This window comes from Podarcis raffonei, chromosome W (genome assembly GCF_027172205.1).
Source record: "Podarcis raffonei isolate rPodRaf1 chromosome W, rPodRaf1.pri, whole genome shotgun sequence".
NCBI lineage: Eukaryota > Metazoa > Chordata > Lepidosauria > Squamata > Lacertidae > Podarcis > Podarcis raffonei.
The window spans coordinates 25,326,932-25,354,059 of record NC_070620.1 but is presented as its reverse complement, the minus strand read 5'-3'; the positions used below and the strand labels follow the sequence as shown (position 1 = coordinate 25,354,059).

The 27,128-nt window shown below is 45.6% G+C and overlaps 1 long non-coding RNA gene across 1 annotated transcript; it reads left to right on the top strand.

The window, feature by feature from the left end:
• Positions 1-12,836: 12,836 nt before the first annotated feature.
• On the top strand, positions 12,837-24,960 carry LOC128406084 (uncharacterized). Its single transcript, XR_008328398.1, has 4 exons — positions 12,837-12,935; positions 13,174-13,365; positions 19,429-19,516; positions 24,891-24,960. It is a non-coding gene; the product is annotated as an uncharacterized LOC128406084 (long non-coding RNA).
• The last annotated feature ends 2,168 nt before the right edge of the window (positions 24,961-27,128 follow it).

The window sequence follows — 27,128 nt, the reverse complement described above, 5'->3', positions numbered from 1 at the left end:
GGCTAAAATGGAATGCACAGGTCCAAGAAAAAATGATTCAGATCCTGGATTCCTATGAATTTGCTTTATTAAAGGGGGAAATGTTGTTAGAAACAGGAAACGTAATTGGACTTTATGAGAACATAATCAACCGAATGCGGCCACTGATGACCACAGCTAGTGTGATAAAAAACAAAAAGTTTAAGAGACAGACTTGGTTTGATAAGGAATGTCAGAATAGCAAAAAATCCCTAGCTAGGGTACTTAGAAAATTGAAGTTAAAACAGGATAAGCACAATCTTGCCCTACAAGCTGAGGTAGCCCAGTTACGAAACAACTATAAATTATTACTTAAAAGCAAGAAACAAATATATTATGAACAACAGTGGAAAGAATTGGGAGATGCAGCACTTCAGAAGGACTCACGGAAATTTTGGCATCTGGTTGCCCAAGGCACAAATGGGCTGGGCTACTCGTTAGAAGCATCTGTCCAAGGAAAGGATTGGGTGACATATTTTACAGAAATATATGGCCCCTGTCCTGACCTACCCCCACTAGTTTACTATACTCAGTTATCAGAACTGCCAGAATGGCCAGACGTCACGCCCAATCAGATTAAGAGGCTAATCGCAAGCCAACTAGCTAATAAAGCTCCAGGAGAAGACATGATCCCAATGGAGATCTATAAGAGAAGACCTGATTTCTGGTCACCCATATTTGCAAAATTGTTTTCATACATTAACAGCTCAGGTCGTATACCTGAAGGGTGGAAGTTGAGTATAATTGCCCCAATATACAAAAAGGGCGATAAGAAAAACCCTGCCAATTATAGACCCATTAGTTTGTTAGATGTAGCCTCCAAACTATATGCCAGGCTCCTTCTTGGGAGACTAGAAGAATGGGCAGAAACAAATAAGGTGATATCTGAAGTCCAGGCAGGTTTCCAAAGAGGGAAATCCACATTGGACCAGTGCTTTGTGCTGAACTTTCTGCTATGTAAATACATCCATAATTATATGTTGCTTTTATCGATCTAAAGTCAGCTTTTGATACGGTCCCAAGACACGCATTGTGGCAAAAATTGGAAAAGACAAATATAGACCTCCGTCTATTATTTCTCATCAAAACATTATATACTGACACATCAATACAAGTAAAGGTGGATCTGGCTGGCCATCTCACCGCTAGAATTAAGACCACTACTGGAGTCAAACAGGGATGCATTTTGGCACCTTTCCTGTTCAATTTTTATATTAATGACATGGTTAAAGAACTGGAGGGCCCACAGTTTGCCCCTGTCACAATTCTCGACCAAAAACTCTCAGTTTTAATGTATGCTGATGACCTAGTACTGGTATCTAGAACCCAGGTGGGCCTGAGACGGCTGCTTGCAAAATTAAGTTCATATTGCAAGAGGAATGCTTTATCTATAAACTATGATAAGACGCAGGTCATTGTATTTGGGAAGCGTTCTAAAAAGCATGTTTGGCACCTGGATGAACACATCATAAACCAAGTAAATACGTTTAAATATCTGGGATTGATTTATTCAGAAACGGCATCTTGGAATACACAGCTATCCAATATTAAATTGCAAGCCTTTAAATCAGCAAAAGCCATTCTGAAATTCGCTGCATGTAAAGGTGGAAATCTGGTCAACCCGGCTCTATCTGTGTATAAAGCAAAAACAATGGCCCAGATTTTATATGGTGCAGAGGTTTGGGGTACCTCAAAGGTCTCCGGTCTGGAACCCCCACAGAATTATTTTTTAAGAGTTCTTTTAGGTTTACCCAAAGACGTGCAATCTGCCATGGTCAGGTTGGAAACTCGCATGTTGAGCATAGAGAGCCAAATAGATAAAAGAATTCTCTGCTACTGGTTTAGAGTTCAACAGATGGATAACACTAGGCTACCAAAAAAAATGCCTGATTGAGCTCTCAAATGGATTACCCCTTAAAAACTGGGTACATCATGCTGCCCAACTGATGGGCAAATATGATCTCTCAGTGACTGAGATTAAAGAACTCCCCTTATATTCACAGAAAAATATTTTTAAACGAACCATAAGGGCAGTGGCAACTAAAAACGATCTAAACTCTATGTGCACATCCACATACGCCCCATTGTATTTTAAACTTAGAGAGGTCAATGAACACATCTCTTATTTTAATGAATTGACTTTTGCACAGCTTCGAAAAGCTTTTACAGTGCTACGACTAAATACAATAAGCTCTGCTTATAGAGATGGGAGACATAGAGGCATACCAAAAAACGAACGTGTTTGCATTAGGGGATGTTCTGAAGTAGAGGACCTTATGCATTATATCTTGCACTGTCCGTTATATAATGATGCAAGAAAAATATTTTTGGTACCTATAATGACAGGGTCCCCTGGCCAGAACCCCCTTGATATGATGTTATATCTCCTTGCAGACACAGATAAGTATGTGACCTGGCGGGTAGCACTTTTTGCAACTGCTGCTAGGAAAATTAGAGCAAATTATATAGCCAAGGTAGCCATTAACTGTAAAGGAGATGAATTTATTTGATCCTATCTATCTACCTCAGGCTATGCTCTATCTTTGTCACCAAACTCTGAGTATAAATTGCACACTGTATTAATTGATATTGTTTTTAACATTCGTGACCATGTGATGATTTTAGCTTATGAATTTTACTGTTTAATGTTTTTATTTGTACATTGGGGTACTTTTATAGCTTTGTTTAGAGTACGTAATGTTTTAATAATATAAATGTTTTAAGTCTTTTTTTACCAATTCAGTATATTTTCTTTTAATTGTCAAATAATTCTGTGTACATTGCGGCAGCCTTTGGCTATGTGCAATAAAACTGACTGAGACTGAACAAAAAACAAAGGTATTGGGAAAAGATCTAACAGTTGTGGAAAGAGAGAAGTTTCAGGGTGAAACTGGATTAATGGTAGCAAATAAAGTGAAATATCTGGGGGTTAATTTAACACCTAAGAATGTGAACTTATTTAAAGATAATTATGAGAAATGTTGGACAGAAATTAAGAAAGATTTAGAAATATGGTCTAATCTGAGACTTTCCTTGTTAGGCAGAATTGCGGTTATTAAGATGAATGTTTTGCCAAGAATGCTGTTTTTGTTTCAAACATTGCAGATTGTGGACAAGATGGACTGTTTCAAGAAGTGGCAGAAAGATATATCTAGATTTGTCTGGCAGGGCAAAAAGCCCAGAATAAAATTTAAGATATTAACTGATGCAAAAGAAAGAGGGGGGTTTGCCCTGCCGGACTTAAAATTGTACTATGAAGCAGCGGCTTTCTGCTGGCTGAAAGACTGGCTACTTCTTGAGAACACAGACATTTTGGATTTGGAAGGGTTCAATAATAGGTTTGGTTGGCATGCATATATATGGTATGACAAGGTAAAAATTCACAAAGGTTTTAAAAACCATATTGTTAGGAAAGCACTATATAATGTTTGGATTCGGTATAAAGATCTGTTGGAAAATCAAACCCCTAGGTGGTTGTCACCAATGGAGGCTAAGGAAGTGAAAAAACTTAATATGGAATCTAAATGGCCAAAATATTGGGAAATTATAGAACAAGAAGGTGGAAATGTGAAATTACAGAGCTATGAGAAATTGAAGTTTAAAGTAAGGGACTGGCTTCATTATTACCAGATAAATGAAGTATTTAAACAGGACAGGAAAATTGGCTTCCAGGTGGAAAAGTCAAAGTTAGAAACAGAATTGTTAGAACCCAATACTAAGAATCTGTCAAGAATGTACAACTTGCTGTTGAAATGGAATACACAGGATGAAACGGTTAAATCAGCTATGATTAAATGGGCACAGGATATCGGACATGACATTATGTTTGCTGACTGGGAACAGTTATGGACCACCGGAATGAAGTTTACGGCATGTAATGCCCTAAGAGAGAATATTATGAAAATGATTTATAGGTGGTACATGACCCCAGTCAAGCTTGCAAAAATCTACCATTTGCCCAATAAAGCCATTTCCGACTCAGGAGGAGAGGGGGTTGTGGGCAAAACCCCCTCCCACCCTCGCGGGGGCTGGCCCTTTGCCCCCGCGAGACCCAGGGAATTCCCGGGGTGTGCCTCCCAATCGGCCCGCCAATCGGCGGGCCAAAGGGGGCGTGGCCAAAGCCATACTTAAGGCCAGGCACGCCCCGGGATCTCCCTCTTCCCCTCCTTTCGTCAGCGCTGCTCGAGTGGCGGTTAGGCATTGGCAGGGGTTAATTGTTATGCAAATGGACGGGGGGGAAGGAACTGCCATCACCTTCCCCCAATGGAAGGGGTAGTCCGTTAGAGGACTCCGGGGGGCGTTGCCTTGTCCGAAACCTGGGAAGGTAAGGGCCTCCGGCACGCCCCCGAGCGGTGACACCCGTGGGATCCTAGTTGGCGTACTTCAACAGGACCCCCACGGCTTGTGGGCAACCCCCCTCCCGGTCACCATGCTGGGTAGTCGATAGGTGCCAATGCCTAAGGCCAATACCTTCAATTCTCTAATCAATAAAGTTGTGGCCTTTTACGCCCATTAACCTTAATTAACGTGTCCGTGTCTTTATTTCACATGGGGGAGGGGACTTGCCACGCAATAAATGTTGGAAGTGTAATGAATCTGAAGGTACTTTCTATCACCTTTGGTGGACGTGCCGAAGGATTAAGGCCTTCTGGGAAATGATCTATAATGAAATTAAGAAGGTGCTTAAGTGTACCTTTCATAAGAAACCAGAGGCTTTTCTCCTGGGCATGGTAGGCCAATTGGTGTCAAAGAAAGATAGGATGTTTTTTATGTATGCTACAACAGCAGCAAGAGTCCTTTTAGCAAAGTATTGGAAGACACAAGAACTACCCACGCTGGAAGAGTGGCAGACGAAGGTTATCGACTATATGGGACTGGCGGAGATGACGGGCAGAATCCGTGACCAAGGGAAAGAGACGGTGGAAGAAGACTGGAAGAAATTTAAATTTTATCTTAAAAATTGTTGTAAAATTAGTGAGTGTTAAAATGTTATGGGTAAAGCATAGCAGATTTGCAGCGATAAATGATTGGATAAGGGGAAAAAAAGGTTAAAGAAAGGGAATTATAAGTAATTTAGATTAGGGGTTGCCGAAAAAGTTTAAAACAGGGATGCAGAAAAGGGAGGCATGGGGAAGTCGTTGAAATTGGGTATATGAAAAAAAATTATGAAATTATACATGTTTATATGTTTGTTTGTTTGTGTATTGTTTGTTCGTAATGTCTTATATTATATGTTGAAAAACTAATAAAAATTTTATAAAAATAAAAAAACACAATTGTTACTGCTTGGTTGCTTTTTGCTTTTAACGGCTTGGTGAGCACCGAAAATTGCGCTCCAGTGTCAATCATGAAGTTTACTAAGCGGCTCCCCAGTTTGACCGAGACCATGGGCTCTTAGGAGCCTAAAGAAAGAGTTGAGCCCGGTCTGTCCTATGCATTCTCATTCTCATATTCCTCCAATTGCGCTAATCCAACAAAGTCTCTGCTACTTCCTCTGTTCCTCACATATCTTCCTGCTTGCATCCTTCCACGCTGCGATCCCCATCCATGTCCCCTCTGTTCCCTGAATCCATCCTGCTGTTCCTCTGTTTCCTCTGCGTTGGGGCACTCCTGTTTCCAATGACCTTCCTTTCTGCAAATTGCACACTGATTTCTTCCTAATGGCTGTCCCCTTCCTCTTCCTCGTCCACGTCCCCTATTTGAACCTCTCCCTTGGGCACCTGCATCAAATGCTGAGCCTTGGCTAATGGCTGCAGCCAAAAACACTGCCTTTTGCTTCAATTCCCGAACTCTGTCCTTCTTAATCTCATCCTCCCTGTTTAAAAAAACCTTTTGGGCGATTGCCAGGAGCTGTTCCATATTTAAAGTTTCAAAAGCTTCCAACTTTTGGAGTTCTTTTCTTATGTCCTGAGCGCTCTGCGCCACAAATGCTGCATTAACCATTTTCTTACTTGCTGGGGCTTCTGGATCAAAAGGGGTATAAACCCTATATGCCTCCATTAAATGTTCCAAAAAATTGGAGGGAGATTCATCACTGTGTTGAATAATTTCAGAGACCTTAGAAATATTTGTAGGTTTCCTGGCAGCACCCTTTATAGCCTTTAAAACCTCCTGCCGATAATTGTCCAAAGCGTCCTTGTCCCTATCAGGATCCCAACCTGGATCTGAAAGTGGATATCTGGCACGAACCCAAGCATCCGGGTTATTTTCAGAATTTGGCACCTGACCTTTGAGATTGTTATCTGCAGTGGCATCTATTCTCCTCCTTTCTTCAGAGGTAAAAAGGGTCATCAAAAGATGTCTACAATCCTGCCATGTAGGCAGATGGGTTACCATTATGGAAGCAACTAAATCTAGCATGGCCTGAGGTTTCTCCGAAAAGGGTAACATATGCGTTTTCCAATTTAATAAATCTGTTGTTGTAAAAGGAACGTATTGCAAGGTAACGGTTCTTGCAGGCCAGGGTCCGGTTGGCTGGCCTTGACCATCCACTGGTCGTGGGTCTTGGGGCCCTAGGATTGCCCTCAAGGGAAGCATTGGCGCAAGGGCCCCTTTGTTATTCCGCAGGTAATATCCTCCCTTAGGAAAAACAGGCGAGGCCTGGCTAAGCCATGATTGAGATGCGCTAGGCAAATCACTTTCTCTCATTTTTAAGACTAATTTTTGCCCAGAATATGTAATAGCATCCATTAACTTCCATAAATTAGAGCTTCCATGGCTTTCTGGGGTTTTCAATGAATTGTTTGTTGTTCGTTCTCCCCATGCTCCAGACATTTGAAATGTGCTGGCTCCTCCTTCCCCTCCCTCTGCTAGTGCCTGTAAAGCTGACACGTCCTGGTTAAACTTTTCTTCGGGAAGGGAGGTTTGCACGCTTTGATTAAAAGCCGCAGTTTGTTTTGGCAGGGAAGGCAAATCTGGAAGGCTTGGTGCAGCTAGCGGTGCCGGGGGGGGGGGCAGCCGGTGAAGAGCTATTTGAGGCTGGCAGAGAGTTATTTGTAGTTGGTTGAGATTGGCTGGGCATAGGAATCTGCTGGGACTGTCCTGCCTGTATATTTTGAGCTGCGGGTGCCGGCCCAGGAGGTGGCAGTATTACTAGGTTTCTATTGGTATAGTTATACGGACGGGGAGGGAGTCCTTCTTCCTCCGGTGGAGCAACATAAATTTTACTGTCAGTTGCAGAAGAATTTGTGGTTTTCCTGGCTCCCTGCCTCACAGCGAAAATCTCACAGTTGTCATCACTTCCTTTATTCATTCTGAGCCAGACTGGATTCCTTAAACATATGCTGGTGCACTTATTGATATAGAAAAACTGTTCCTTATACAGATCCGGTTCTCACATTATTGAATTCACAACTGACCGACATAATTCAATATTAAAACTTCCTTCAGGTGGCCATTTCTTGACCTGGCGGGGCCAGTCCAGTTGACAATATTTCTTTAAAACCTCCTTCCTGGGTCTGACCCCTCCTGCTTCTTCCGGGAAGACTCTTTTAAAATTCTCTAACATACAGTCTAATGGAGTGCACCCTTGAACATTTTTTGAACATTTCCCCCCCATTGTCTTTTGCAAGATACCTTTCCTTTTTAACCAGGCAAAATGCTTTTCAACCAGGCAGCTTTCAAAAATAGAAACAGGGGGGGAAAAAACCACAGCAACTTCCTCCACGCTTTTACTCAAGCACTTTCTCCGCTTATTCACAGTCTCTGCTTATTCACTCTCCCTTCCTTTTCAAACACTGTCCCTGCTTATTCAAACACCACATGGTCCCGGGACACACACATACACACACACAGCCCTTTTGCCCCCCTTTGCCTGCGGCGAAAGGCAAACTTGGCAGAGAATTACACACAGCGCTTTTTAAAATATCACACCCCCCCCACAGCTGTTTCTTTCCAAACCCCTTACTACAAAAACCTTTATTTTTTCCTTTCTCTTCCTTGGCCTGACCAGCTTCTCCCCCCTTCCCTTTTGGGACACTTTCCCCTTTTTTTAACGGGAGGATACTGATGGGTAGGCTGAGTGGTGATCAGTCACTCGTTATTATCTCAACTCACCGTGAGTTCCTTCCTGGCGCGCCTTCCCTGTTGGCTTGCGTTCAATTTCTCCCCTCGGTCGCGTTGCCTTTCACCTGACGGGGCCCACGCCGCTGGTGGCTGCTTCCTCTCCATCGGAAATGTCCGATTGGCGCCTGGGAGTGAAACAAGCGTGGTCCAACGACGTCCTCCCCGCCCAGCTTGGGCAAGGCTCTTTTGGGTAAAAAAAATACCCTACTGGCCCGTGTGATCCGGTCACGGTACCAAATGAAGCACGTGAAAGTATAGTTGGTACCCACTTAGAGTGAACAAAGATCAGGCAGACACGGCTTTGGAGAAAAAGAAGGTGAGGTTTTATTGCTGAGCAATAAGTACCCAGTGGAATCTCTTCCAAAGAACTGGGACCCCGAGAAGACAAATCCTGAGGTCTTTATACCTGAGCGAATCACAGCAAATCACAGATCATGAGACAGTCACGAACACCAGCGCAAATTAGCCAATTAGCGTGCTTCTTGCCATGCTTACGGCTCCTGGTCAAGCGCAGAGTTCTACTCCCAACTTCTGCTTTCCGTTGTCTGCACAAATGATGCACAATGATGCACACTCTGACCTTTCCCCCAGTTCTGACAGAACAGGGAGTTTTTGTGGTTTGGCCCTTCCTGTTCTTGTGGATTATTTTAGCCTGCATCTGAGGGGGATTTTGAACCAGTGTCTCTGATTCATGTCTTCCCCTTGTTCAGGGTACAAGGATGTTTCTAGGGGAAAGGTTGGTTCTAAAGTTGCTGTTCCAAGCAGTTTGCAGTTAGCTAAGGCAAAAGCTTTCCTTTGATTCAAAATGGATTATAAAAATACTGTAAGCCCTGATTATATGTGAGCATATATGAATATATTGATTACTGGTAACTGATTATATGAATAGCATAAGGGTAGCCCTTCTTTCCTTGCCTCAGGATGGCCTCCCATTTTGGATTCACCAGCATCTCCATTGGTGAGATCCTGCGCAAGCAAATGATTCATCATGCCAACAGCAATAGAAAGTGGGAGCCGATCGCCAAGATAATTGCCAATGGGTAGCTGCCCCCATCGGTAAGAATGATTGGCTTTCAGAATTTTAGCAACCAAGGTTGTTTCAAGACTTTCAGAGGTGGATTCAAGTCACTGAAATGTATACGATAAGCAGCTGACTAACAGGAAGACATACAAACTCACCACAAGCAGATCAGGATGAATTCAGGGTGAATGCTCATCACTGTATAATTGCCCCACAAATCACAAATCACAACTAATACTGAAGTCAAGACAAGACATAGTCTAAACTCAGTGTAAGCTTTCCACAAGCAAATTAGGATGAATCTTCTATAAGTTTTGAAAAGTGCTTTGTCCATCTGGTTGTCCATCTCTTCTTGAGATATCAATCACCAAACTTGGCACGGGGGTTCCTGAGCTGGGGGGCAGCAGTCTTCCTCGATGTTTGGATGCCAGCCACCATTTTGAATCAAGATGGTGGACCAAAATGTCATTTTGACATGACTAAGTCCATTTTTGGCATAGGTTTGGCCATAGGCACCAAGTCCCAGGGCCCTGGGTGCCATGGCTTCCACAAAGTGTGGCATGGCCATGTGTGCATGCTGCGGGGCTTGGGCATACTACATCATCACGCCCCCAGTGTGTGTGCACTACATCGCCATACGCTGCTATGTGCATGAGTGACGTTGGCACACCGGGGGTGTGATGATGTAGCGCACATCTGCAGTGGTGATCCATGGCCCCAGGCACCTGCAGTCACAAGCTGGCACCAGTAGGCTTGACTGTCTCTAAAGATAATAATAATTAAACTTGCTTGGAAGGGTGGAAGGGGGACTTCCGGGGTGGCGCCATCGGCAATGGCGGACTCCCTCTGTACTGGAGGGACTAGCTCCGCGCGAAACGGGTCTTTCCCGCTACTGCGAAGCGGGGACCCTTTAAAAATCACAGGCGGATGAAGCCTGTGACCATGGGACTCGGCGGGCACCTTTAGCGCCCCCCCAACCCGCAAAGGAACCCATTAACGGGCTCTGAAGCGAAGAGGGGGAAGTGGCGCGGTGCTGTGAGTCAACTGCTATTTCCGTGGAGTGAAGCTGCATAGCCGTTGCCGGAGAGCGCTGCCTTCTTCTTGGGACAATTTGGCTTCTAAAATAATCACCCGTGAGTACTTGAACTTGGAACAATTGTACTTTAAATAAGGACATGCGAGCAGAAAGGAATCGGTCTTAAAATTTATTTCAATTTGGTACTGAGACGGGAAGGTCTAAACAGGAAGTCAGCCTTCCGTTTCTTTGTAGACTGAATAAAGCAAAGACAACGTAAACTAGAGCTCAGAAAATCATCTCTAAAGGATTGGCTTTCATCATCTTAAATTGTTGAACCCCCCTTCGGTAGCAGGAGAACCTGCAGAAGTGAGTTTAAAGTAAAGTAACTTTCCATCGTCCTGATCCTGGAGCGGGGTGTCAGGACTGACGTTTGAAGCTCATTGACCAGAGACAAAAAAATTTTGACAGATAGCCAAAAGAAGAGAAACGTAGTGATTCCATTGTTTCCTTCCGCATTTTAAAGGAACAAATATTGACAAAATATCTTTAAAAAAAAGAAACTTTGTTGTTAGATTTGTCCTTAAAAGAAAGAACAAATAGAAGTTTTCCCCCTAGAGGGAGACTGTGAAACTGTAACCAATTTCAGGGAGCTTACAGCTGTCATAGATTACAATCGTGGGAATAGACTTGTGACCTTGTAGGACAATGTATTCAGAAGCTCTGTTGTGCGCTTTTTATAAAACAAATGCCCTACTGGAACAATTACATGAGAAGACGAATTTGATGTCTGACTCGATCAGAAATTTTAAACAGGTAGTGGGAAATTTTAAACAGGCAGTGGGAAATTTTGATCAGGCAGTGGGAAAATATATGGAGCCCACCCAGGAATTAAATCAGGAGTGTGTCCTGACAGAACAGATGAGAGAAGAGGATGCTGCTGAATCCTGGGCGCCAGAGATGGAGGGAGCTGCAGACCTGCAGGAACATGAGCCTTTGGACTTGACAAATGAACCTGGAAAAAACCAGACTTGGGAAGATAAAGCTTGGACTGGCTTGGAAATGGGGGGTTGGATTGATCCCCCTGTGCAGGGATGTTTGGACTTCCCGAGTCTGGCAATGGGCCATGAGAGGTTTGGAGCTGTGGGGGCTCTCAATTTTGGAAGGATTTTGAAACACGTTTTTAAATACCACATGGAGTTTAGTTTGGACTATAGAAAAGGGGCTGATTTGTTGAAAAGGGTCAAAAACATTACTGAGCTGGAGTTCCCACGAGTGAATGGAGAATATGAAGAAGAGCTGCGGAAGGGACATGGAAGAGACTTAAGGGCCTTGGATATAAGGTTACCAGGTTAATGCTCCAGATCAATGGGATAAAAAGGACTGACAAAACCCGGGACCAGGAGGAAGGGACGCTGGATGAAGATTGGATTGTCTTTATTTCTTTTTTTTGTTACTAGGATTGTTTTATAAAATTGATGAATGTTAAAAGGATGTTGAAATGAAACGGCTTGGCCCTAGCAAAAATGTTTAAAGAATTAGGAAAGAATATTATGGTTATCAGAAGTTGGTAAAAATAAGACTTAAGTTTTAAGTTTGAAGGTTTTCTACAAGATAAGATGATAATAGATTAAGGTAATGTAATGGGTATGAGTTACTCGTGCGTAAACTGCCACCTCTCTAGGCTAAATTGCCTTGTTAAACCGTTCTGACTGCACAGCCCATCTCAGCGTGGCTGCCTCAGTCGCTAGCAGAATCTGTCAGTGGGCGTTTCTTAAACCTCTTCCAGCATAAAAGCTGTTTGACTCCCAGTCTCCTCCTCCTCTCACTGCGCGGGAGTCTTCTGCGCAGGGAGGGCGTGGGTAGTGGAGGACCTGTGCTCTCCTCACTGATGTCCAGTGAAGAGTCCTGGAGCTCTCTCTCCGCTTCCCCCATCTGCCCCCCTTTATCCCTGGTGTTGCGCTGATTTCCTTCCCCCTCTACTGAGCTGCTTCTCCCCCTGGTGCTGGGTCCTTCGCCAGCATCATCTGGGAGCCTCCCCTTCGCCTCTCGCTCTGATGTCAGTTCCCTGACAGGTAATGTAATGAAAGATTAGGATAAATAAAGAGGGAAAGGATTTGCTGAATTAATAAATTGAATTGGAATACAAAAGAGGGAGGTGTGAGGAGGTCCGGGAAATAAGCAAATGAAAGACAAGCAAAGGAAAGATGGAATTGTTTTTAACTATTTTTATTTTTGTATTTTTCTTTTTTCATTTTGTAACACTTTAAAAACCTTAATAAATATCTTTTATCAAAAAAAAAAAAGGAAGGGTGGAAGGGAAGGCGGTGTCTTTCCCCTTTACCACCTCTTGCGAGAAAGAGGATTTTTTGGGAGTAGAATTTATCTCCCTCCCATTGCAATTGTTGGAGCAGCAGCAGGAAAGGAAATGAGTGGATGAGGGAGAAGGAAGTAGAAGGGCTTTGGAGGTGAGAAGACAGATTTGCATTCTTTTCTGGCTCAGATTAAAAACTTTAGTCTGTGATGCTCAGTGTGTAATTGGAACACTGGGAGTCACCGAGATTCATCTATTTCCCAGCCAGGGCTTACAGAAACTTGGCAACTTCACTGTTTTAAAAAGGTGCTCTCTTTTTGTTATTTTCCTGTTCATTTTGCTTAGCCCACAAGCAAGGAGCTGAGAGCCTCAGCCTTCCCAGCCTTTCAGGAAACGACAATCAAGGAGCTGAAGCAACAATTTATAAAGCAGCAAGATGTGAAAGGTGTTGTGGTGGATGGCTTCCCTCAGACATTGGCCAGGTGTTAACGTTTGAGGAGCAGGTAGGAGACAAATCAGGCAGAATGAAAGAAACTCTGGGAAAGCCATTGCCAGTCATTGCAGAGGATACTGAGCTAGATGGACCAAAGTGGAGGAACATAGAGGAGAAAAGGAAGAGAAGGGAAACAAGGATGAAACCAGTGTCAATTTGTAGTGCTCCAGACATACCCTGGGCAGCAAAGAGGGTGAGAGGATGGCCGCCATGTTTAAAGCCTGACACTTGTCTCCCTTCTCTGGCAGATCGGCTCCCCAGATCTTGTTGTCTTTTTGGCCTGCCCCAGCCAGAAGCTCCGGCAGAGGCTAGAGAAGCGTGCCCAGGAGCAAGGCCGCCTGGACGACAACCCCCATGCCATTGGGCGCAGGCTGGAGACATTCAAGCAGAATGTGCCACTGATAGTGAAGTATTATCAAGAAAAGGGAACCATTGTCCAGGTAATGACCTTCCTGAACTGAGTTGGTGGGGATGCTCTAAGGCGTTGGGAAAGAGAATTTGCTTTCATCAGGACTGGAGACAGAGCAGAAAAAATTTCAGTTGCCATTTGAAGGTGAGCTGAACTAACTCACACTTTCTGAAGCAGTACACAAACTGCAGCACAGACATCCTTCAAAATTTACACTTTTCTGAATTTTTCAATGCACTTCCTCCAGCCAAGTAATGTATACAAAAATACATATACTAGTATAAAGCATGCATAAAATGCATATATTGATGAAAATAATCTACGAAATCCACTATACAAGGGAAAATTTCTTTGCAGAAATGTTTTATTAGAGAAAATAGCATACTAAAAAAAAAATCATTACATTTGTATACCATCCTTCATCCAAAGGTCACAGGTGATTCACAGCATAAAAATACAAAACAAGAACACAAAATAAATAATAAAACAAAAACAAGCTCAAAACAGTCATTTCCCCCCCAAAACACATTTTAGAGGCCATGGAATTGGTCAAATGCCTGGTTATAGAGAAACATTCTTGTCTGGCACATAAAGATATGTAATGAAGGTGCTAGCCAAACTTTGCTGAGCAGACTGCAAAAAAGGGCCCTTCTTGTGTTGCCACCCACTGGACCTCTTGCAGAGGAGGCACACAAAGGAGGGCTTCACAAGATGATCTCAGAGTCTGGGTAGGTTCATATGGAGAGAGGTGGTCCTTGAGGTATTCAAGCTAGCAGAGCCAGTCCCAGCTCTTAGGAATTTGGCCACCCTCCAGGTGCCCGGCTTGAATCCTTATGACCTCCCCTGCCAGCGACCCCCGGCAGGATCAAGGGAGGTCTCCCTCGGCGATTCTTCCCAACGTGAAGAAGAACACACCACTCCTCCCCCTCCTCCATTCCCAGGGAGGGGGAAAGAGACAGACAGAAATATATCTACATGTCTTTATTTCTGTCTTTCAGCAGTACAGAGAAACACGTCTGTACACTCAGATTCCAACTGCAGAGTGAGAATAAACTCCACCCATGTACTTCCAGTACAGGGTCATGTGTCACTCTGAGCTAACATCCGGCGCTCAGAGCAGTGAATAGACTGTCCCTGGTTCCCACGGTACAATCCAATAACATCCACATCCTGTTTACCATTCCAGCCACCTGGTGCTTGCTTCTGCATTGCTCCTTTTTCGTAACATCCTCCCCCAAAAGAATCAATGCGTGTTGCAGCAAGCAAAGCATGATCCAGAGAAGAAAACAAACAGTTGTTATACACATAACACTCCCCTGTTGTTTCAGTTCCACCCTTGGAACTCCCCGCCACTGGTTTCCCCAGTGTACCTCTCTGGTTGTCTGGTTTCCAAGGAATGAGTGCATCTGCATTACCTTGGCTAGCAACTCTCTGTTGTGTCTTTGTCTCTGACTTAGACACAGCTCCAACCTGTCCTCGGTTGTTTACAACAGCAACACATGCAACAGCTAAGCTAGCAAACTCCTTTGAGTACCTCTTGGGTGATTGACCCTTTGTAACTCTCTCAGACCTACGTATGAGGTGCTGATCCTCTCTGCTCACTGGTCCAGTCTCAGGACTCTTTGGAGAACCAGTTCCAATGGTAAACAGTGGTTCATCCTTCACCTGTGAAGGCCTATCCATAGTGTGAGACTTCCTCTCAATGACTGTGACAACTGAGCTCTCCGAGCTATCACTGTCACTCTCAGTACCACTGTAATCTGTAAAATCAACATCATCATCTGAATCGTCCTCTGTGGGAAATGTGTGTACTATCACTCTCTCCTGTTCAGGAGCACTCTCTAGAAATTTTGTGAGAATCACCTGACCAGATTCAGACAAAATTACTCTGTAGAGACCCTTTTCATACCCCACAAAAATGCCTCTGGCATTCTTTACTCCACCTGGAGCTTCTGTTCTCACATGAGACCCAAAAACCTTGAAATGGGCAACAGAAGGTTTTCTGTGGAACAGTTTCTCAAAAGGAGAACTTCCCAACTCTTTTGAAACCTTTCTCACTTTCGTATAACAAAACGACATCAGAGACTCGGCCCAGTACTCATGTGGCAGATGTGAACTAAGCAATTGCGCTTCCATCCCCTTTCGCAATTCTCTGTTCACCCGTACACAGACACCCTTGTTCCACGCTTCCGCTGAAACAGCAATCTTGTGTCTGATCCCCTTCTTCTGCAGGAACCTTTGGAAATCCTGTAAAAGAAAAATCTGCTTCTCATCTGTGAATAGACAATCAATGTTAGCATCATGCATACTCTTAACTTTGTCACAAAACTCCTGAAACCTCTCCAAGGCTTCCTGTGGCTTTCTCAACACATAAACCCAGACATAGTTAGAGAAATGATCCACATGCACAAGATAATATCTTGCATTGCCTCTAGATGGTTCTAGAGGACCAATCACATCAGCATACACCCGCTGAAATGCCCTGTTGACCCCGGTCTTCTTCTTGCTCACACCTGCAAGAGAAACTAGGTTAGACACAGATGAATTACATTCCATGTAATCACTTTGTGCAAAAGTCAACAAATATAGTCCATCTTTCTGTTTGGCAGAAAGATATAACTCTCCATCTTTGTAGATCTCGCAGCTCTCAGCATCGTAGGACAGTCTCAGTCCTCTCTTTGCAATCTGCGAAACACTCAGCAGATTGAACTTCAATTCAGGAACCAAGTAAACATTGTTTATTGTCAAGTCCAGACTCTTAAGATAGACAGTCCCTTTTCCGGTCGCTTCCAGCTCCTGACCGTTGGCCTGTGTCACAGTGAAGCTTTGCTTCTTAAACGTTGAAAAGAGTCCTCTGTGTGGGGACATATGAACTGTCACACCCGTGTCAATAACAAACGAGTTCCCAACGTCTGGCGTGGTTCTTGTCGCCATCAAAGCTTTTCCAGGTTTCACCGAAGTCGTGGTGTGACCTTTGCCTGACGCCTCAGGCTTTGCTGAGCGGCCCTTCGCTCCTTTTGGCTGACGTGGCTTCTTGCAGTTCCGCTGAAGATGCCCAGCCTGTCCACAATTGTAACATCGGACAGCGTTCAAAGCTAGAGCTTTTTCTCCAGTAGCTTCATCTGCGGGGGAATTAGAACTCCGTTCCTCCCTCCCCCTGTCCTTTTCTTCCAGTGCAGCAAGTCTGTCATGTTCATTCAATACGATGGCAGTCACCCTTTCCGCGGTCAAATCCTGAGCCGGGAGGGAACCAAGCTGACTGGCAACCGTTTTGTAAGTCCGATTTAGGCTGTTGATCATCATGAAGCAAAACACTTCCTCCTGCAGACGGAAATTGCGTTCCACCATCTGCTGGCGCAGATATTTCATCTCCGTCAGGTGCGCTTGAACATCTCCATCAGGCGCAAGCCTCAGATTGGTCAGCTTCTCAAAATACAGCAACGCTGAAGAACCAGCATCCCTCTGATGTGTTCTTCGCAGCATTTCCCAAATTTCCCGTGCATATTCCAAACCCTGAATATGCACCAATTGGTCATCTGACACACACAGAATTATAGCCGTTCTGGCTTTCAGATTCTGTGACTCCCAACCTCGGGTTGGTGCTGCTGGGATGGGGTTCTCAATCACGTCAAAGACCCTCTGATTCTGCAGCAGGGCCTTCATCTTTATAGACCAAGATGAATAATTGTCATTAGTGAGGGGAGGGGGATAGGGCAAACCTCCCGCCTTCTTGGAATCCATGCTGAATCCAAGGGTTAGTTTTCTCAAGCCAGCTTTCACTTTCACGCCAGTATACTCCAAAAGTCTCTGTTTACTGCTTCACTGGCAGGCAAACCTTTGGGCTGTTTGTTTTCAAAACCCTTGCACAGCTGCGCAGATACACTTTCGATTTCCCAGGCTCTTTTTAGGCCACTCAGTAACTTAACAAGTGCTGGCAGACGTTGCCTAGCAACCTGCTCAGGACGGAATTCCTTATCTAACCACAGGAATTCCTGGTATGCAAGCTTGCCCTCAGAGCTTGTTTTTTTTTCAAACGCAGCTCTTTCTTGTGAACCAGAAAATAAGCCTTTCTGCGTTCATTCTTTCTAGCCCGAAATGCAGCATACCTTTTGAGCATACACTCCTCTCGGTGTCCAGCTGTCTGTTCTGTTCAGCTTCTGGCTGCAGGCAGACGCTTTTCTTTATCTCCTTAGGTGCAGAGGATGGCAACGATTCATCGACCTCTCACCTCTCATGCAGATTCTCATAGATCAGATAACCATCGGTCTGCTACCAGATGTCGGAATTCAAGCTAGCAGAGCCAGTCCCAGCTCTTAGGAATTTGGCCACCCTCCAGGTGCCCGGCTTGAATCCTTATGACCTCCCCTGCCAGCGACCCCCGGCAGGATCAAGGGAGGTCTCCCTCGGCGATTCTTCCCAACGTGAAGAAGAACACACCACTCCTCCCCCTCCTCCATTCCCAGGGAGGGGGAAAGAGACAGACAGAAATATATCTACATGTCTTTATTTCTGTCTTTCAGCAGTACAGAGAAACACGTCTGTACACTCAGATTCCAACTGCAGAGTGAGAATAAACTCCACCCATGTACTTCCAGTACAGGGTCATGTGTCACTCTGAGCTAACATCCGGCGCTCAGAGCAGTGAATAGACTGTCCCTGGTTCCCACGGTACAATCCAATAACATCCACATCCTGTTTACCATTCCAGCCACCTGGTGCTTGCTTCTGCATTGCTCCTTTTTCGTAACAATTGTGGCCCTGAGCCATTTAATGCTTTATAGGTCAAAACCAGCATTTTGAATTGGGCCTGGAAACTAAGTGGCGGTGAGTGCAGTTGGGCCAGGATTGGCATTATGCGCTCAAAACATCTTGTACTGGTGGACAACTTGGCTGCTGAAGTTTCTGAACCATCTTCATATGCAGCCCTACATACAACACATTGCAGTCATCTAGCCTAGAGGTTACCAGAGGATACGCAACAGGAGTTAGGCCATCCCTGTCCAGATCGGGGCGTAGCTGGGCCACCAGCCAAAGCTGATGGGAGACACTCTGCACCCTGAGGCCACCTGACCTTCAAGTAACCCCATCAAGAGCAGGTGATCTCCCAGCCATCCGGTCTAGGGAACCATCCATTAACAGTGCCTCAAGTCTTATCTGAATTGTGTGTCAGTCTGTTGACTCTCATCCAGTCCATTACCAAGGTACGGCAAAGGCTGATGACTAAAAGGCTGCACTAAAAAGCTGATAAATTTTCATGGGGCCTCGCTTTTCAAAACCATTGCAAACTGATGTGGAAACATGGAGAACTGAACTTAAGGTTGGAAAAATGAGAAACTGAGAGGAGGCTTTTTCACACGTTATGATTTGTACAGTTTAGCTATTGTTTACATAGGGATATAGACTATTAAAATCTCTAGTGTAACCTGTGAACACCCACAGAGAAAGAGGGAGAGAGTAGGATAGGGGCAGTGTGAGGAGAGAAGCAGAAACAGGCTACAGATCTAAGAAGCAGCAATTCCTACTGTGTGCAAGAAATGGATGAATGTCTGTGCTTGGAAGAGGCATTACCTCAAGACAGCAGGGAAGGTATCTTCTTAGATCACGGATAGGCAAATCTGCAGCCCTCTAGATGTTATTGGACTCCCATCCACCCCTGCCACCATGGCCAATAGACAGGGATGATGGGAGATGTAGTCCAATTCCATTGGTGGGCAGCCCCTGCGATCAAGGGTGGCATCACACATCTATGCCCTGTCAGAAGCAGCTGGCCTAGACATACCGTATTTTTCCATCTATAAGACACCCCCATGTATAAGACGCCCCCTATTTTGGGGGACTCAGATTTAAGAAAAGGGGGGTGGAAATGTATCTGTGCATAAGACGTCCCCTAATTTTTCACATTAATTTTTAAGGAAAAAAACCTAGTCTTATACATGGAAAAATACGGTATTGTTGGCCTGATCCCTTAAGCCACACCTCGCTTCATCCTGATGGGGGCCTCTCAAAATGAACACAGCAGGCCCAGTGATCCTCCTTTATAACCAGCCTGAGAAAGATTTAACAGCACCTCCCACCCCCTGCTTTCCCTTTCCAGTTTGCTGCAGACAGAGAGGAGGAGATTTTTGCAGACATTGGCTCCTGTGTTCAGCAGCAGCTGCACCTGGAAAGGAAGGAGTTTCCAGGTGAGAGCGGGGGGGGGCACCTGTTTGCGTCAGGGTTGGGGGTCTGAAAGGTAAAGAGAACAGCACTCTGCAAAAAAAATCTTGAGTCAAGCCTGTGATTGCATGGTTGCCTTAGGGGGCAGAGTGCAAAAAAAAAACTTGAGTCAAGCCTGTGATTGCATGGTTGCCTTAGGGGGCAGAGCTTCCTTCTATCCAAGGCTCTCCCCCCCCCCCCCGGATACTCCCAGGTGGGAGAGGTGCTTTCAAGAGGAGCCAGGACTAGAACTGGCAATCCTTGGCTCTTTGTGTACCTGTCGTGTCTGGTGAGCAATTATTATGGTGGCTTGGAGCTCATCCCAGACAGTAAAGTATAACTCAGGGTCTGGAGTCACCACACTCACCCTGGCTGGCCACTAGTTGCCCAGGACTAGGAGGATTGAAAAGACTCCCAGTTTGGGACTTGGTGGCTCTGGTGGTTGCTCAGCTTGGATCTGGACGCCACCTGTCTATGCCTCAGTCCTGGCAGCAGGAGCCCACGATTCTACAAAATCTTCTGCTGGCAAGAAAGGCAAGAATCATAAACCTGTGGCTACAATTTGGAAAGCTGAATTTTCAATGGGAGAGTAAGTGCACAAACCCAAGTGCCAGGAGAGGAAATAACAAATTTGAAGTGAAAGGGGACCATTAGCCAAAATAGACCTTTGCTGTTCATGTGTCTGCTCCATTCATTGATGAAGGCATAGGGAGTGACAGGGTGGCAGGAAGAGATGGGCCTACTTTTTTATGTCAGAAGAGTAAGGGGTGAAAAAACCTCCCCTCCAGTAGCAGAACAAAACTGAGCGCAAAGGAATAAAACAGGGAAGGTAGGTGAAAAGTGCCAGGGGCAATAGAGAAAAGTGATAGGAGAAAGAGTTACACCTTAAGAGCCTGCTAGATAAGGCCAGTGGCCCATCTAGCCCAACATCCTCTACTCACAGTGGCCAAGCAGATGCCTTGATGGGAAGCCTGCAAGCAGGATCCGGTCACAAGAGCAAGTTTCCCCTCTCGCTTCTTCCAGCAGTTGGTGTTTGGGAGCATTGCTGCCTCCACCTGTAGAGGCAGAGCTGTGGCCTTCAGCTGTAGCCTTCAACAGCCTCCCCTCCATGCACATAGGCAGGGCAGTCATGCCCATGAAATTAACAGAGAGATGCCTCTCATCACCTCTAGTTTGTCCCTGAGTTCTGGTGTGGGTGGGGGGACAACACCATCAAAGAACCTGCAGGAGGGTGGGAGATGAGAGGAGATTGACCCTAACTCATAATCTAATCCCCACAATAACCCTGTGAGGTAGGTTTGGCTGAGAGCCAGTGACTGGCCCAAGTTCATCCAATGAGCTTCATGACCAAGTGAGGGATTTGAATCCTGGTCTCCCAGGTCCTCGGCTGATACCACACCTGTACATGGGCGTAGCCAGGATTTTTTTTGGGGGGGCAGAACCTCAGATTTGTACTGGTTTGTATTGAAGGGGGGCAATCACTCACCCCCTTGGCTACTGCCCATACACTTGTAGGCTGAGAATGAGTTGATTTGCAGTGAGTAGGAAGGGAGTCTGCTATAAATGTTTGCCTAATTTTACTCTGCAGAGTTTAGATATTTTTCTGGTCCTAAACGCAGTGCCCACTCTGGATGCCAGTTGCTGGCAATGGCAGGGGGTTCTGTGCCCTGCTTGCGGTCTTCCCCAGAGGAATTAGGTTGGCCATTTGGAAACAGGATGATGAACCAACAGAACCATTGGCCTGATCCAACAGGCCTCTTCTGATGTGAAGCTTCAGGTTGCCTGGGGACAATGGTGGACATATTTCAAGGACTACCTCTACCCATGTAGCTTTCTGCTTTCCAATATCCCAAAACGATGGCAGCTGAGACCAAAACTTGCTTTTACCAGCTGGGAGGATTCTGTCAGCACCCTGGTGTGTTGTGTTGCTCCCCCTGCCACCCGCCACTGCATGGAACCTTCTGGGCATCTTTTGTGGAGAGAGGATCAGAACTCACAGGGTTAAGAAGTTCTGAGTGACGTCTCACATTCTGAGGCGTGGTTTAGAATACTGAGGGGAGTGTTTTACTGTGTTTACTGTTCCGCTGTGTTTACGTTCTGCTGAAATCGGAGGACCCCCGGGAAAACAGAGTCGCCCAGAGGAAGCGTGTGGACCCCCCGGGGGCCGGCACAGGTTATGGGTCATCAGCAAACGCCTGAAGCAGAGATAAGCAACGTTCGTGCGTGTGGGAGAAGCCAGCTGAGGAGAAGCTGGAGCCAGTTGGAGCTGTGCCTAATGTTTGAGGCAGAGAGGAGCTCGCTGGGAAGGATCTGATCTGCCGGACCGGGAGGTGCCACTGCTGTTACTGTAAGTAGGCTGGGCCCCGGGGAGAAGATGGCAGACAGCCAGGAATCGTCAGTCCCTTTTGATAAGGTGGACGGGAGCAAGCCCTGGGCCGCGTGGCAGGCACTGAAGACGGCAGTGGGAGCCAGGCCAGAGGGGGCTGAGAGCTGCTTAGAGGAAGCACCAAGCCCAGCCGAGGCTAAGAGACGCCCAGGAAGCCCAGAGGGGGCTGGGACTGTGTTGGAAGGCTGTTGGAATGCTTCAACACGTCTGTCTGATGGGCTGTGTGCTGGAGAGCGGCTGAGAAAAGAGAAGAGAGATGCAGTGGCAATCTGTTCCACTGGGAACTTTGCACCTGGGAGTGGGGGTACAGGCCATTCCAAGGGTCTTGAGAGTGCCCAGGCTGTTTGGCAGGAGCTGGAGGGGGTTTGCAGAGTAACCACAGCAGAAGCCAAAAGCCACGTCCCCAAAAGCAGAAAAGCCTCAAGGAGCGCTGCTGGCAAGGTTGGGGGGGCAGAGAAGACCAAAGGCAGGTTTGCAAAGTTTTCCACTCGGCGTTGCTTTGTTTGCAATTCTTCTGAACATCTGCGTCACGGCTGCCCACAGAGAGCAAGGGAGACAGGGCAGGATGTGTCCAAGGTCGCTTCCCATGGGAACCAGCCGGGTTTCTATGGCAACCAGTCCAGTAGAGGAGGCAGGCGTGGGAAAGCGCAAAGAACGCAGCGTGCTCCAGAGGGGGAAGGAAACGCTTATCAGCTGACTGCTTCGATGGCAGTCTTGGAGAACACCTGCAGCAAAGGCCCCAAGGTCGGGGGCAGCGGGAAGTCCGTTGCTAAGGCAACAAAGAAGGACAACTCCAGTGAGGAGAGAGTGCTGCGTTGGATTGTGGACTCTGCCACTAATGCTCATTTGGTGACAGAGACACCTGGTGTCAAGATAAGGAACTGCAGAGCTGTTTCAGCTGGGAAAACACTGTGTTTTGCTGATGATTCACAGAGACGTGTGACTAACGTGGGAAACTTGTTTGTCTCTTTCTTACATGCACAGCTAGAAGTCTACGTGTCGCCGGAGATAAAACATTGTCTTTTATCTGTACCATGCCTTTTACAGGAGGGATATGTGGTTTGTTTTGAGAAAAATGTTTGTACAATTTCCAGAGGGGGAAAACAGCTAGCACGTGTTGAGAAGAATCAGAACAACCTCTTTGTTCTGGAAACACCTCTGGAGGGTGAGGGGAATGCTGGGAAAGCCACTGATCACACTCATGTTTCGTGTGCTTGCGTGTGGCACAAGAGAATGTCACATGGTTCCTGTGAAGACATTCAGATGTTATCAGAGTGCACCAAAGGGTGCAGGGTAAAAGAATGTGGGCAACCTTTGAATTGCAGAGCTTGCAGGAAAGCCAAGAACAAGGGATATAATCATCCCAGGGTGGAGAGAGTAACCACAAAGCCTTTTGAGCTTGTACATGCAGACCTTTGTGGTATGCCACAGCCAAGTCTGGGCAAGGCCAAGTGGCTGATGGTGCTGACAGATGATTTTACGCAGAACTCATGGGCATACACGCTGAGAACGAAGGAGCAGGCAACGCAACTTATCAAAGATTGGGTTGCAGAGGTGGAACTAAGGTTCTCCACCAAGGTGCAGGGGTTCAAGTGTGACCGAGGTTCAGAGGTCACTGGGTCTGCTCTAAAGGGTTTCTTTCGCCAGAGAGGGATACGTCACAAGGTGACTTCTCCTCAGGAGAGTGGCGTGGCAGAGCTTAGGAGTAAAGCTCTGGTTCAAGCATCAGAGATTCTACTGTGTGACTCTGGTTTGCCTCAAAGTTTTTGGGGGGAGGCGGTAAAGACAGCCAATTTCACGATGAACAGGTGCTACAATTCAGTGGTAGGTGACACCCCGTATTTCCTGCTTCACGAAGAACGGCCGCAAGTGCATTTCTTTCGCGCATTCGGTAGCAGAGCCATGGTGCTTGTACCAAAGTTTCAGCAGCAGGAGGGTGGCCCAAGGTACCAGGAAATGATCTTCTGTGGGTATGAACCTGCGACAAAGGGGTGGAGATTTGCATATCCAGAAGGTGATCAGACCAAGCTTCTGATCAGTAAACATGCCGAGTTCTATGAGCAGGATGGTTGGGCAAGGCGCAAAGCGAGCCCTGACGTTCACTCAGATTGTCTGTCTGACTCTGAGGAGGAGGGAGAGCCAGAGCCTGAACCTGCTGGTGGAGACCAGGTCCCTGAACAGAGTAGGGCGTCTCCACAGGTTGTTAAAAGAGTGTCCAAGAGTGAGCCCTCATCTCCTGTTCGCATAATGGAGAAAGCTCACAGACGTGTCAAGTCAGAGGGGGGATCTTCTGATGAAGAAGACGCACTTGCTGGCCCCAGTGGGTCAGAAGGAGCACCCCAGTTTGTGCCCAGGCGGTCATCTCGGGCAACAAAGGGAATTCCACCTGAGAGGTTTCAGGTCACAAATGCGTGGGTTGGTTTCGCACAGTGCGAACCTGAGATTTGTGAGGAGGTTCAACAGGTGCCTAACAATGATGCCAGGAAGGGGCGGAAGGCAGTGGGGAAAGTGTTGAACACTCAGAGGTCTATAAATGTGTGTTCACAACTCCTCTCAGAACGTGATTCGAGAGGGGGTGTGGAGAGAGGATCAGAACTCACAGGGTTAAGAAGTTCTGAGTGACGTCTCACATTCTGAGGCGTGGTTTAGAATACTGAGGGGAGTGTTTTACTGTGTTTCTCTCAGTGTGTGTTTTGCTCCGTTGCGTGAGAGGAGCGAAAATGAGTGCATTGTCACCAGGAGATTTATGACTGTTGTTTTTGCTACGGGAATAAAGACTTAAAGTAAGATAAGAGGAAAGCCTGCGTGCAGCCTGATTTATTACACACACACGGCAACCCTGCTTCTGTTCCGCTGTGTTTACGTTCTGCTGAAATCGGAGGACCCCCGGGAAAACAGAGTCGCCCAGAGGAAGCGTGTGGACCCCCCGGGGGCCGGCACATCTTTTGTGTCCTGTTTTCTGCTTCTTGATTCAGAGTCTCCATTGCTGGCACCGTTGGACAATCTGTTTAGCCCCAGCCAAGACTCTCCAAAGGAAGAACAGAATTGGGGGCAGGTAAGGTTGCAGCAGTGGCATGTTCAGTGTGCAAACGTACCACCACATGATAATTGTTTACACCTTTGGCATCGAAGATTTTCCCATGTTTCATGGTCTTATATTAAGAAGGCCCCTGAGAACACAGTGGGGTGCAAATTTAAGGGATGTGATAAGTTCTTAGATTGCCGAGCGTGCAAACAATCAAAGGTTACCACATGCACATTTCCCAGGTCAGACAGGAAGACCAGCAGACCCTTTGAGCTGGTTCATGCAGATTTATGTGGACCGATGAAGGTAGCTTTGTTAGGTGGATCGAAGCATATTCTTGTGCTGATCGATGATTTTTCGAGACACACCTGGCTGTTCACGATTAAACATAAGAGTGAGGCAGCTGCATTGATCAGGGACTGGATCACAGCAGTAGAGCTGCGTTTTTCCACCAGGGTGGTCTCGTTTCAGTCTGATCATGGGGCGGAGTTCACTGGTTCTGCGCTGCAGATTTTTTTCAGACAGAAGGGTATTAGTCACAGGCTAACAGCACCACATAGTCCCCAACAGAATGGGATTGCAGAATGGAAGAATAGAACTCTTCAGGAAGCAGCAAATGCTTTGCTTTATGACTCAGGTCTCCCACAGCGTTTTTGGGCGGAGAATTATAAAACAGCGTGCTTCATACAGAATAGAGTGTTCAATTCAAGTGTAGGGGACACGCCCTATTTTCTGCTGCACGGTAAGAAGCCCAAGGTGGATTTCTTGCATGTGTTTGGCTGTGAAGCTTGGGTCCTCATCCCAAAGGCCATTCGCAGAAAGGGTGAACCAAAGTCCAGGAAGATGATCTTTGTTTTGTTTTTTTAAAATATTTATTAGAGTTTTACAAAATGAAAAAAGAAAAAAGAAAGAATACAAGTAAAAAATAATTCCATCCTTCCATCACATTCTTTCATTTGCCTAATTCCCGGACCTCCTCAAACCTCCCTTTTTGTATTCCAATTTAATTTGTTAGTTCAGCAAATCCTTCCCCTCTTTACTTATCCTAATCTTTAATCTTAAAATAATGTAACATTAGATTTTTATCTATTAATAGTCCATTTTTTTCATACTCCTTATAGCATTATAGCTAAAAACCACATAACTTTTCATCCAACATCATTCTAACATTCATTAATTTTACAATATTTCTGTAAGTAGTCTTTAAATTTCTTCCAATCTTCTTCCACCGACTCTTCTCCCTGGTCTCGGATTCTGCCGGTCATTTCTGCCAATTCCATATAGTCCATCACCTTCATCTGCCATTCTTCCAAGGTGGGTAAATCTTGGGTCTTCCAATACTTTGCGATAAGTATTCTTGCTGCTGTCGTAGCATACATAAAGAAAGTTCTATCCTTCTTTGGCACCAATTGGCCGACAATGCCCAGGAGAAAGGCCTCTGGTTTCTTCAAGAAGGTATATTTAAATACCTTTTTCAATTCATTATATATCATCTCCCAGAAAACCTTAATCCTTGGGCACGTCCACCAAAGGTGAAAGAATGTACCTTCTGTTTCTTTACATTTCCAACATTTGTTATCGGGCAAGTGATAAATTTTTGCCAGCTTGACTGGGGTCATGTACCACCTGTATATCATTTTCATAATATTCTCTCTTAAGGCATTGCATGCCGTAAACTTCATACCTGTGGTCCATAACTGTTCCCAGTCAGCAAACATAATATTATGTCCAACATCTTGTGCCCACTTAATCATAGCAGATTTCACCGTTTCATCCTGTGTATTCCATTTCAACAGCAAGTTATACATCCTTGACAAAATCTTAGTTTTGGGCTCTAACAGTTCTGTTTCCAATTTTGATTTTTCCACCTGGAATCCAATTTTTTTGTCCTGATTATATGCCTCCATTATTTGATAATAATGAAGCCAGTCTCGCACTTTATTCTTTAGTTTTTCATAACTCTGCAATTTCAATTTGTCTCCTGCTTGTTCCAAAATTTCCCAATATTTCGGCCATTTGGCCTCCATATTGAGTCTTTTCAAAGCCTTTGCTTCCATTGGTGACAGCCACCTTGGGGTTTTACTTTCAAGTAAACCTTTATATCTTATCCAGACATTAAATAGTGCTTTCCTGACAATATGATTTTTAAATGCTTTATGTGCTTTGACCTTATCATACCACAAATATG